General features: G+C 46.4%; 1 long non-coding RNA gene across 1 annotated transcript; it reads right to left on the reverse strand.

The window, feature by feature from the left end:
- Positions 1-2,415: 2,415 nt before the first annotated feature.
- LOC130154898 (uncharacterized) lies at positions 2,416-2,776 on the reverse strand. Its single transcript, XR_008823878.1, has 2 exons — positions 2,676-2,776; positions 2,416-2,577 (listed from the first exon to the last, which is right to left on the reverse strand). It is a non-coding gene; the product is annotated as an uncharacterized LOC130154898 (long non-coding RNA).
- Positions 2,777-12,379: the final 9,603 nt, after the last annotated feature.

A 12,379-nucleotide genomic window follows, 5' to 3' on the forward strand; every position in this document is an offset into this window, starting at 1 on the left:
TGCAGCTCCTTTGGTGGAAATGAAGTTGTCGTAGAAGTTAGACTTTGAGTAACATACCCTTTGATACCTTGTAAGCGAGAAAGATTGTGTCCTGACAGCATGCTCTTTCCCACACTTGTGCCTAGAGTTGTACTTGAAATCAGGTTGCGTGTTAAGTTTAAACCTAATCACACAGATATCTCAAAGTCCACAAAGATACATCACTGCTTAGGGGATTCTTGCAGTATAGCAGGTGCAAAACCCGTTCCAAAGTAACGATCTAGTGAAGCGTTTTCTTTCAGGAACACCATTTTCCCACTTCTCATAGGTTATACACCATACAACACAATATCTCTCCATCAAGTCTCTTGTGGCTAAACTGCATTCTGCAAATTTGTGTTAGAAATAGATGCTTGCATTTTCACCTGCCGAAGTTCCCTAAGCTAAAGGATTGTGACCTAGGCAATGCTACGAAGCTCAAAGATCGTGACAACAGCGATGGAGAAGAGTGATTTAACACGTAGTTGATTTATGGTTCATACAGGACTATATCACACTACAAAACCGGTATGAATTCAGAGTTGTGGATGTACTGCATGTTCACGTAATAGTTTCTCTACAATTTTTTTTTTTTTTTAAAAAAGGTGCCTAAGCTATAAATACCGTATACTATTATCTTTCCCTATTTTTTTAAGCATTTTTTTATTTCCCTGTTTGTGTATAGTTTTATCTATCTATCTCTATATAAACAACCAACACAAAGCAACCAGAACATTTTGAGAAACTTTTATAGTTAACTTCTGCATTTAATTCCAGTAACAATCTAGAGGTGTCCATTCAGCTGTTTGCTTAGTTCCAAGCCTTCATTGTGTGCTCCCAGGTTCTTTGAAAAGCAGCAATAACAGTCGAGCAGTTATTTAAAGTGAAACTTTGCTCTACGCAACTTCCACTTCCATGCTTTAGAATGGAGGCACAGCGGAACACTCGCCCAAGGGCAAGATTTCAAGAGCTCTTAAGTAGGTTTTATCTTTTCATTTTAGGAGAGAAAATGTTTCTTAACAGCTTACATATAGAATTTACAAGTTAAACACAATTTCTCATGCTCATTTATTTGATTAGAAGTTCCTGAAAAATATTTTCATAACACTTCCATAGCTTATTGCACGTTCTTCTAAATAATCATAAACCTGTATGTTGACCTCTGCATGAAATGCACCGATAACAAGTTTAACATTTTGTGAACCCGACTGAAATGTACAAACGTACACATAAAAGGCGGCCAAAATCGGTAATTAAGTAGTGAGAAAGAAAACAAAAGAAAAAGAGATGACAACTCCGTAACATGGTAAAGCAACCTTTTACCAAAAAAAACCCCAAAAACCCAGCAAAGAAACAAAACCAAAAACCACAAACAGGGGTGAATTGTAGAGAACAGAGACAGTGGGTTGTTTTGACATTGATAACGTGCAGCTGAGAACCTGCAGCAAAGAGTCACATAACTTTGAGGGAGCACGAGAAGAAACCAGCATGAGACAGAAAGAAAGGAGGGATGTGATCTCACCTGTAGAAGGCAAGTGAACAGCAGAGAGTGGCCTGTCGCAGCACTCTCCAAAGGAGCCAGCTGCAGCCAGGTCTTTTACCATCACACTCTCCATGGCAGTCCCTCTGCTGCCTTCTAGTCTCGCCTCATCCAGGGCACGCTCACCCTCTCTGCTTCTTCCTCGGCTGCCCAACCGCTTCACAGAACCAGCCACAGCTGCACCTTGTCTACACCAGCCAACCCACCGCCCCTGAAGCCAGCCCACAGCTGTACATTGTCAGTGCTGATTAACCCAGCTTCGTTCCTCTGCAGTAGCCTACAGTGCACAGCGCTAAGGAATGTGTTGTACGAACCTTCCGGGCTGTTCCGCGTCGATTCACAGTCAGTTACAAAAACTGAAGGACATGTCACAGGGCTTACGGCAGGAACTTTTGGGAGATTGGTTGCGGAATCTTTTCAAGTCTCGGGGAACCACCAGACGGTTGCAGGAGTTTACAACACGCGGAGCAATATTGTTATTGGTAATTGTAGTTATATTGACCATTATTCCCTGTATGCCGAACTGTGTAAGACCTATGATTCAAAAGTAGTTTAACCTCTAATGTTGTTTCTGTTCAAAATAAAGACGGGGGAAGTGTAGAGAGCTTTATGGCCAGTGCTGGAGGCCACGATGCCTGTGAAGGGCCTTGAAGGCTAAAGAAGAGAGAAAGTACGATAAGGTTGGCTGAACGCCTGGAAGGAAGACGGGGTATGAAGCAAGGCCAGAGCGGATGCGCGATGCCACATCTCGGCAGCTGGCTGAGAACATGAAACCCGCAGAGATGCAAGAAGTTCAGTGCATTTGCAGCTTAGTAATTGACCAATTATACGTGGCCAAGAAGTGCGTGAACAGTATTGATTAACCAAGGATATTTTAGTATGGGGCGCGTGAACAGCAAACGAGGATATTATAAGCGTGGGTTCTGGACTAATAAAAGGTCTTCTGGTCGAACTCAGGAGTCCACGTCATCATCTCCGCAGGCCACATGCTCCTCCTTCTCGTCTGCCATTGCACGGACCTGCAAGGCCACACAATAAAAGTCAAAACAGCGTTCATGGTGCATTCACTCCTGCCTGTGTTTGTCTAAAGCAGCTGTGATGCTGCCCCTGGTGTTACCTGTTCAGAGAGCTGCTGCACCTGCTGCTGCCAAATGCTCCACACCTTCACTTTCTCTACATACTGCTCTCTTTCTGCCTGGAGCTGGTGAACGGACTCCGAGAGCTGTTCAAAACAAAACAAAACACAAAGAAAATCGTATTGGCTAAATAAATTTGGCAGTGACCGCTTCAGGGATAAAGCCTGAAGAAACCAGTGTTAACACAAAGCTCAGGCTGCATTCTTCTGCCACACAAGTTTCTTTACAGACATGAAGATTTGAATGTCATTTCGTACAACCCCTGAGCAACCTGGGTTTCCAGGCCTGCCTTCTCCTCCAGTGCCACCTGCAACTGCTGCTTTGCATCCAGACTCCCTGCCTGATTTGACAACTGCCAACAAAAATCAAAAAGTTATGGCAAAATGTTAACACTCCACTTCTGCATAGCCTTTCCCCTGACAGTAACCTGCCACTTATGATCCATGTTGCAACCCTAAAGTGCTCCGACTCACGGTGATGTCCAATGGAAAAAAAAAAAAAAAAAAAAGAGGGAGGAAAGGAGATTTCTGTGTTTCACAGCCAAGAAAGCTGAAGTGGCTGAGACGGGAAGGGTCTGCCTTGCGTTAAGACACCAATGGCAGCAGAAGCTCATGCCAACAATCAGCTTTTCTGCCCTATTAGCGCCAAGTGAGCTTCTGAACAGCATTCTCCTGACGCAGGATTTTTACAAGACGGCAACTGGAAAAAGAAATCTGTCATGACATATTGCAATTAAAGATTAGTTTTCAAATGATTTCTGAAACCCCAGGCACAACGGTCCACATAACAGCCAATCAGATCAGAATGTATCTCTCCGTGCCAAGAAAACGAGAGCGGGGAAAAAACTGGGAAAACAAGAAGGAACATAATTCTCCTTTTTCAGAACAGGACTAAAACTGCAGATGCAGGTAGGCCTGCACTGCAAGACCAAATGCCAGCTCAGCAACAGCACCGGACCACCCATCTTCACCTCACCCTCCAGTGTGAAACCAGCCTCTTTCTCTGAGATCTAACTTAAACTGAGCTTACGAGCATTCACTGAAAATAATCCCCGTGACAAGAGCAAAACCCCAATCAAAATACATGCTTTCTGGTGCTAGACAGGCACACCCAGCACCCTCAGAGCTAACAGTATGTCACGTCACTCGGGTTCTACCGGTACGCAACCTACACGTACAAGGTCCAGCTGGAGGGACTTTCAGCTTTTCACTCTGTCTGCTGGACAGAACGGCTGCTGTATTATCACACAAAAAAAGGAGAAAAGGAATACCAAAGGCAAATCGGAGTGAACTCTGTTCCGTCTTGCGGGTTTCACTGCATCTACCTGGTACCCCTGGTGATTACTATAGTTACGTTTATTGATAAAAGACGCACGGATATGTAGTAAATAGGAGTTACTTTATGACAACTGAACTGAAGCAATGGTAGGAAAATAAGCTACCAAAATGATGCAAGTGAAACGAAAATCAGAGCTTTGCCACAGCAACAGCGGAAGACAACTCTGGGCTACCAAATTTGACTTCCCTGAGCTTCTATCCCAATTTGATCAAGCCTTACATTTAAATAAACTGCCCAAAAAGCATTTTTTTAAAAAGGCTGGGGTTTTATGTTTGTGCCTGAACACGTTTCTGTGGCTTGTTGGCATAGTTCCTGCCCTTTCCTCTTCAGAAGCCTGGCAACGTGAAGACGCTAAAGCCTGTAAATGCTTGACTCAAAGGATCTGACTTCCTGCCTAAACCTATTTAAACCCAGCACTGGAACTTGCCAGACTGTGCATCCCCTGCGCAAGTTTCATCGCCTGTTGTAAAACGGGTTGGCAGGAGTAACTAGACAGCTTCCTCAGGGCAGCTGTTCAGAAAAACCAAAGAGCAAGGAGGTAGCAAATGAGCTGGGACAAAGACCGAGGCACTCACGTTCTCTGGAGGCTGCTGGTCATCGCCCAGGGGAGTCTCGGGCCGACCGTCGTCTTTAGTTTTGCGTTTTTTCTTAGCTCCTGCAGCTGCTCCAGGGCTCTTCTTCTGCTGATACTCCTTCAGCTGTGAAAAATAATAATAATAATGATCTGAAATCCAAACAGAATATGCCTTCCGTGAGAATGATGTCAACCCCCCAGCCCTAACTCCACTGGGTAAAAAGACCAAGAGAAATGCTCTTCAATGAGTTTGTCGCTCCGGCGGAAGAAAAATAAAAATCAAAACACGTCCAGAAAAAGCTAACCTAAGATCTAATGTGATGAGTGTTCAACTTTTGTATACAGCTAGGAGTTTTTGGGAAACGACTTGATACTCCATCCTGCAACTACAAGGAGATGAAAAGAAGTATCTCGGGGTGGGGTTTTTTTAGGGTTCTAACTAAGAGCATTAAGGAAAAATGAATAAAGGGCAATTAAATCTGAATGTCAAGTGAAACATCAACACCTGACAGTAAGGTCTCCCACTCTGTGAAAGATTTTGAGGAGGAAAATTACAATCCTCACAGACAAACGCCACGTTAATACAAGCAGCGTAGTCACTGTGAACTAAGGGGAGAAGCAACCTACAATGGATTTTTCAATCGCACCCGCTTCACCCAGGAGAAGCTAGTCTGATAAGCCATTCGCTTGAATTCGGCTGGGTCTTCCGAGCCGAATCGTTCGTGCTCCAGCAGGGTGAAGCCCCCAGGCAAGCGAGCCCCAGGCAGTTCGGTCAACTGCCCGTTTCCCCAGCCCGCAGCCCGCCCTCCGCCCCCCCGCCGGGCCGGGCCGGGCCGCGCCTCGGCCTCCAGGTGGGGAAAGAAGGACCCGTTATTGGCAGAACTCCAAAATGGAAGCCCGAACCGCTCCAGGACACTTTCCCCTCGCAAGGACTTTCACATACACCGCCCACGCCGCGGCCTGGGAAATAAGTAACATGAGTCCAAAAAACCCCAAAAAAGGGTGTGGGGGAGGCCAGGGGGAGGGAAAACCGCCAAACCGAACCCGGCAGATCCACGGCACCGCCGCCCCTCACCTTCTCCTTGCCCGCCGCCAGCCAGCTCTGCCCGCTGCCGCCCGCCACGGCCGCCCCGCGCCTGCGCCGCCTTAGCTTCGCCCACCAGCGGCGCCAGCAGCCAGGGCCCGCCCAGCCTGCGCTGCCGCCCTGGAGGCCCGGCCCATCGCCGTGCCGCGACGTGCCCGGCCCACCGCCGGGCCCCGCCTCGTGGCCGGGCTCCACCGGCTCGGGCTCGTCGGCGGGCCGCGGCTCGCGGCCGGGCTCCACCGGCTCGGGCTCGCCGCCAGGCTGCGGCGGCTCGGGCTCGCGGTCGGGCTGCGGCGGCTCGGGCTCGCCGCCGGGCTGCGGCCCATGTCCGTGCCCCGCCGGGCCCGGCAACTCTGCTTTTGCCTCCTTCTCCTCAGGAGCAGGTGCCACCTTGCAGTGCCTGCTCCCCATGTTGGAGCCCGCACCGCCCGCTGCTCGGGTGACAGCCCGCACCGCCCGCTGCTCGGGTGACACCTGGCTGCCCGGCGTGCCCCACGCAGAGCTCACCTGCAGCTTCCCGGAGACGTTTGTTCCCCGGCGCTGACGGCACAGTGGGCCCTGTCGCTGGGAGACTCCACTTCCCAGCGTGCCCCGCGGCGCGCCCGCGCCTGCCGCTCCCGGCCGGCCCCGCGCGCACCCGGCCGGCCCGGCGGGAGGCGGCAGCCCTGGCCGAGCGGGTCCCGCCGAGCGCGGGTCGCAGCGCGCCCGCCCCGCCGCGGCCCGGGCCCGGCCGGTAGGAGCCGGGTCCCCGTGTTACAGATTTGCTAACGGTTACAATTAACTAACCTTATTTGATTTTATAAAATCATTTTCATAGAACTGTAGAGGAATAAGAAATATATTTTAGTGGAACTAGCAGCTGCACCACACAAGCTGCTGTGGAATCCTCTGTACAGCCCTGTACCACGGCCAAGGACTGAGAGCAACCGAATGAAACAACTCGTAGCTACCTGCCAAGAAACCGTGAACTTTAATAATAGTGATATAAAGAAATGGCATGGAATGGGGACAGTCAGTTACGGGTAAATGTATTTTAATATATTTTAATAAATACGCAAAGAATGTAGGTCTAGTAATCAGGTCGTGGAACCATAGTTTGAACGAAATAATTAATGAAAGAGCTAGCGAAAGAAGGAGTCCGTTTCTCTAACTTTCTCTGACAAGGGGCCTGTTTATAAGTTATCTAGAGGGAGCGAGTAAAAGAAACAAGCAGAAGGACCAGATGGTCGACAAGGACATCCATTAGCTCGGACCGACAAGAACACTGCAGACTTGCAAGACCATCACATACCAGGCAAAAGGTGAAACGTACCCCATGAGGTGACGTACGGAATTAAACTCTGTAACTCAAAAGTTATAAAGTAGGTATGTTTATTGCGCGCAGATGCATGGGGGATCGCTCCTCCACAAGCGTGCGTGCCCCATCTCACATTTATACAATAAAACAAATGAATATTCAGTTAACGCCTATACATATTCGTTACCTAAAATTGCTTACTCTCGCTTCGTATGTTAATTAGCTTACCAGTCCTTTGCCTGGAATGTGGTGGTCTTGCAGGTTTGTAGGTCCTTGTGACCATCTGATCTTCTCCAGCAAGAAGACTTAGCACTCCCTTCCTCTAGATAACATTGGAATGTCTCTCATCCTTTTCTCATCCTTTTTATAAATAGCCCCTTTGTTAGAGGAAGAAGGGCAGGCGTCTCCTCAAAGCTGTGTGCCTATGTGACCAGACACTGCACCCATGACCGGTCACCATACCCGCATTCCTTGAGCAGACATATACAATCACAATCGATGTCCATTGTCCCCATTTCACGCTATTTCTCCATATCAGAGAAATATTCACTGCAAAACTGGCTTCATAAAGTATTGGAAGAATTTTTAACATTTTGCCCAATTACAGACAATTTAACGTCTCTGCAATGCCTGTGCCTGTCCACAGAATTTAAATACTGCTTATAGCACAGGAGGCACCTTACCTTCCCTACAGGGAGGTACAGAAAAAGCAAGCATACACAGTTATTTCTCTTTCAGTGAGATCTTCTGCTCCAGCTATTAATGCATTGTAGTAGAGCAAGGGTATTTCACCTCAATTTCCTATTCCGTTTGCAGGGCAGTGCCACTGGCTTCAACAGCACCAGAGGCCCAAAGGACCACCTGCCAAGTCTGAGGGGACTTACAGACAAGACTTTCCACATACCCTGATTTTCTCTGATTTCTTCGGAGGGAAGAAAAACCAAGCTTAATGTGCCATCATCGGCTGCTACAGCCTGTGCGTGCTACGCCTGGAGCCAAGTGATCAGGCAGATTCCTGCCACCCATTCAGGGAAATCACACAAACACATTAATTGAATGCTCTTAGTACTGCTGGGTTGGGGCTCTGAAAATACATTCTTAATTTCTGGCACAATTAACACTTGAGCAACATTAACTGCTCATTTTCTTACCACTGCGTTGTTGAGGTGCACTCAACGATTTAAGACACAAGTATGCAGTGGCAGAGTCCTGTAGAGAGCTCTCTCCCTGGCAATGCTTCAAACCCACAGCAGGAGCACAAAACTCCTGGAAAAAAATGGAATATGGGGGGATTTCAAAAGGCAACTACAGAAGTAAGTAAAAGGTTGTGCCTTGTACTTTGCCAGCTGGTTTTCTTCAGGACGTATTTAATAGCAGAATAAGTGACATCTCTGTTCCTGTCCTTCACAGGTCAAACTGATTTAATATACAGAGAATCAGCATTAAACACATAGTTAATTACAAAATAAGACTAAGAAAACAGGCTTTTGAGGCTAATCTTAGTAGCTCAAGAGGCAGCATCTCAGCCACGCTGAGGGTAATTCTTGCCAGTCTTGGCTAACTACTGCATCTCGCCTCCACCAAGCAGCCTGACCAGATGCATGGGGAGATGAAGCTGAAAAGCAGTCATAGCACTAGGGAACCAACTAGGGAGAAACATCCCCAGAAGGCACAGCACTGGCCTTGCACCCTGTCCTGACAGATGACTCATGGTGCAAGATGGTGACCGTCTTGCTGAGCTGACACTGTTTGGCCCTGAGCCCTGTTGTTCTGGACTCCAGCATTCAGCTCCCTCTAATGATGAAACGAAGTCTTGAAGATGCCTTGTGGCAGGGCTTCTCAGACAAGGATGGTCTCAGACCTACAGCCTTTTCTGTCTTTCTCTAATCCCTAGACTGCAAGCTTCTTTGCGAAAAGCAAAGCACCCACAACTCTCTCAACCTCTGACTTGAGGGCTTCCCTGTAGCATACACAGAGAGCTCCCCCAGTTTACACATTTCTCCCCAACACCCACCCCCCCACCCCCCCATGTGTGGGTTTTAGGTTGAACAGGAACATGTTAGGGAAGCTGCAAACCTAGCAAGGCACCCCAAAGTGTACCCATGTAGAGCTTGCTTGGAGATGAAGGCGCTCTTCTTTTTTGAAGACATGGTTGGGTGCTGGAGCCTCTGTGTTCCTCTACTAAAAGAAGGTTACAGTAAACAAGAGATGTGTTCAAAATCCAGGGCACCAAAGCACGTATCGATAACAGATTTCCTTTTAGTTATCAAAACAAAAAGCAGCAGTCTAGCCAACTAGGCAATATACAGGCGAGGGAGGCATCAGATTCCCAGCATGTCCAGCGTGGCAGATCATTGACGACAGGACCCCGCAGTCAGTGCTAAAGAAACTCTGTCCTCTAGGGTGTAGGAAAATCTGCTGTTGGGCAGGATGTATTCCCAGTCATGCTAATAGTAACAAGGCACATGAGGTCCTGAGCAGTTTCTCTTCTCAACATCTAAAATTTAGGAAAGTGGTTAAGGTCCTTGAGGAAATGCAGCAGTTGACAGATGATGAGAGTGGGGCACAGATACTGAAGGAGGGTCATCAGCTTCTCACTCGTCCCTCTGGTTCCTCATCCTAGCACTCAGCTAGCAATGCTGAAGAGGACCACACCTGTACACTTTTCAAACCCATAGCGCTCTCCCATCTAGAAGTGCAGGTGCTACACAGACAGATCCTGATAGGGAAATACAGTTGAAGGAAAGCTGAACTCTGCAGCAGCAGATGTAAAATAAATATATTTAAACCCAGGGAGTGAGAATTGTATAATCATAGGACGGTTTGGGTTGGAAGGGGCCTTAAAGATCATCTGGTTCGAACCTCCCTGCTATGTGCAGGGCCACCTTCCACTTGACCAGGTTGCTCAAAGCCCCATTAAAATAGAAAAAATATGGAAATGCTCTTAAAACACTCAAACCCCCACATACAGTTTGCCAGAAGAACAGTTAGAGAGCTAGCTCAGCATTTATATGACACAAGCTCTTTTGGCAACCTAAAATTCAAAACACTGCAGAAGTACCCCTCTCTGTTTCATTTTCTTCTCCTGACACATAATTAAAATGACAAAAGAGACCACATAGCCAAGCCTAGCACTTAGTCCATGCAGCACAGGTGCAAACCAAAGCACGTGCCACCATTTCTCTCACCCACCTGCTCCTTCTAGGAAAGCCTGGGGTCGCACTGTCGTGCAGGTGGGTGGTTGCTGGACCCTGAACGCCCTAATAATGGGAACAGTTACCTCCACTGCAGCAAGCTGTAGCCAGCAGAAGGTCAGATGACATTTGCCTGTAAGCAAAGGAAAACCAACAGCAGTACAGTGGTCTTTGGTCTCAGTCCTTTCATTGCAACTGTCCTTGCTCCAGAAGACACAGCGACCAGCCTCTGTCCCCATCCACCACATCAAGCTGCCCCCAAGTCAGAAACTCAGCTCCCACCCCATTAGCCCCAGCGAAGCTCTCATAAAATGAGTTTTTAACGTGAAAAGCTTTAGCATGCAACAGGGGAAGCCCTTTTGGGTCTTGGCTCAGGAGCAAGCACAGAGAATAGAAGAACTAAGTTTTCTAAGACTACTTTGCCAATACATACTATTTCTACCTTCCCACTTTTGCCACCTAGTCCCACTTTACTAATCATTTTAATTTTTTTTTTCCCCACTCAACATGACAACTTTTCTAGAACTCATTTCCCTTCCTTTTCAGAGCAAGAACAATGTCAGCTTCCTTTGGCAAGGTACAATAAAGAAACACACCGCGGATTGCACTTGGTGCCCCACCACTGCTTTACCTGGGGGATCTTCACTCGTGGTACTGGCAAAGACACACATGCATTTAAATGGGAAACAGACCCTATTAACATTGCCTGGCTTTGTAGTCAGGTAAAAAGTGACACTTGAATGTAAAGCACTTAGATTTTCATACTCCAGTCAGGGGAATGAAGACATTATTCTTATCAATTATATTGCCACAAATTAATTTTCTCACAGCTGCCAATTTCTGTTACGAAAGAACCACACACAAATTTGAGCCTCTCCATTGCAGTTCTCCACCAGAACAAAACTATTCTGCAAGCAGAGTTTTAAAGTTTGTTTAGGTTCAAATGATTATAATGGTGGGACTCACTTAGGCTGTAACAGTATTAACTTTTGCAGTGAACAGAGTACTCTCCTCTTATTAACTGTATGTACCTGTGTGTGCACATTGTACTCCCCCCCATATGGCTGGGGAAAAAAAAAGAATCTTGATTTATTGCACAGGAGAAATGCTTGCCTTTTACAGCAAATGAAGTGCTAATCCTTTATTTAATAAAAGGGACAAATAATCTCACTTACACTGTTTCCAAATTACATTTTTCATATAATACCCAGGCATCAGTGAATGAAGGTGCTCTACAAGTACCTTGCCTTACAACAGCTTCATGTAACACACTCTCAAAATTATCGCTTCCTAATTAATTTCATTGTGAAGTACAGAGATTGAAAATGTCAATAATCCATAAATGCTTTCACGAACCACAACCTAAATTAGATCCCTAAATATGGTATCTATAGATTTTCAGAAATCAAAGCTGTCATTTTTCATAAGTGGATTTTTTTTTTCTGCTTAGATTTCCACTCATCTGATAAATTCGTGAAACCTTTCAAACCATTAATTTGGGCTTCCTTAAAATGTCAGTGGTTTTAGTCTGCTTTTTAATACATAATAACTAAATTTAATAGATGTTCACTGAAATAATACTAAGGATTATTAATGTTAAAATCCTTGTCAGTCTAACTGTGAATCATCAGGACCCAGGAAACCACTAATATACATTAACTCTTCTTGTCCACTAGAGGTTTCTGAGAGATGAAAAAAGTCACCGTTATCTACAAAATTGTCTTGTGTATTATAGATCAAACTCTAGGCTATTTCGGGAGGAAGCCATATTTTTGTTAGACATTTCTATAAGGAACGACAGGCATCAGAGGCCCAAGCCTTCACACAGAGTTTCTGCCAAACCCAAAAATCAACAAATGCTTTTCCACAGCACTATCCTCTCAAGGCCAATTTTCTAGGAGCTTAAACATTATGAACTCATTTCCAAATTTTAGGTAATAAAGTACACAAAAAATTATGCCTTTAAATATTTGGGGGGGGGGGGGGGGCGCGCGGCGGGGGAACACAAAACCCACAACACTGGGATTCTGAGTTTCAGGGTCAAACTGTAAGATTCCTACTACATGCCCGGCCCTGCAAGAGCTGACGTGGTGTGCAGAGCAGAGATCATCAGTGAGATGATTCTGAACGGTTCTGCAAACATTCAGATTTCCCAACATTCTGTGAATAATTTCTGTTCTTTCTTTGCTTCTCTCTTC

This window comes from Falco biarmicus, chromosome 9, assembly GCF_023638135.1.
Source record: "Falco biarmicus isolate bFalBia1 chromosome 9, bFalBia1.pri, whole genome shotgun sequence".
In the NCBI taxonomy this organism is placed as follows: Eukaryota; Metazoa; Chordata; class Aves; order Falconiformes; family Falconidae; genus Falco; species Falco biarmicus.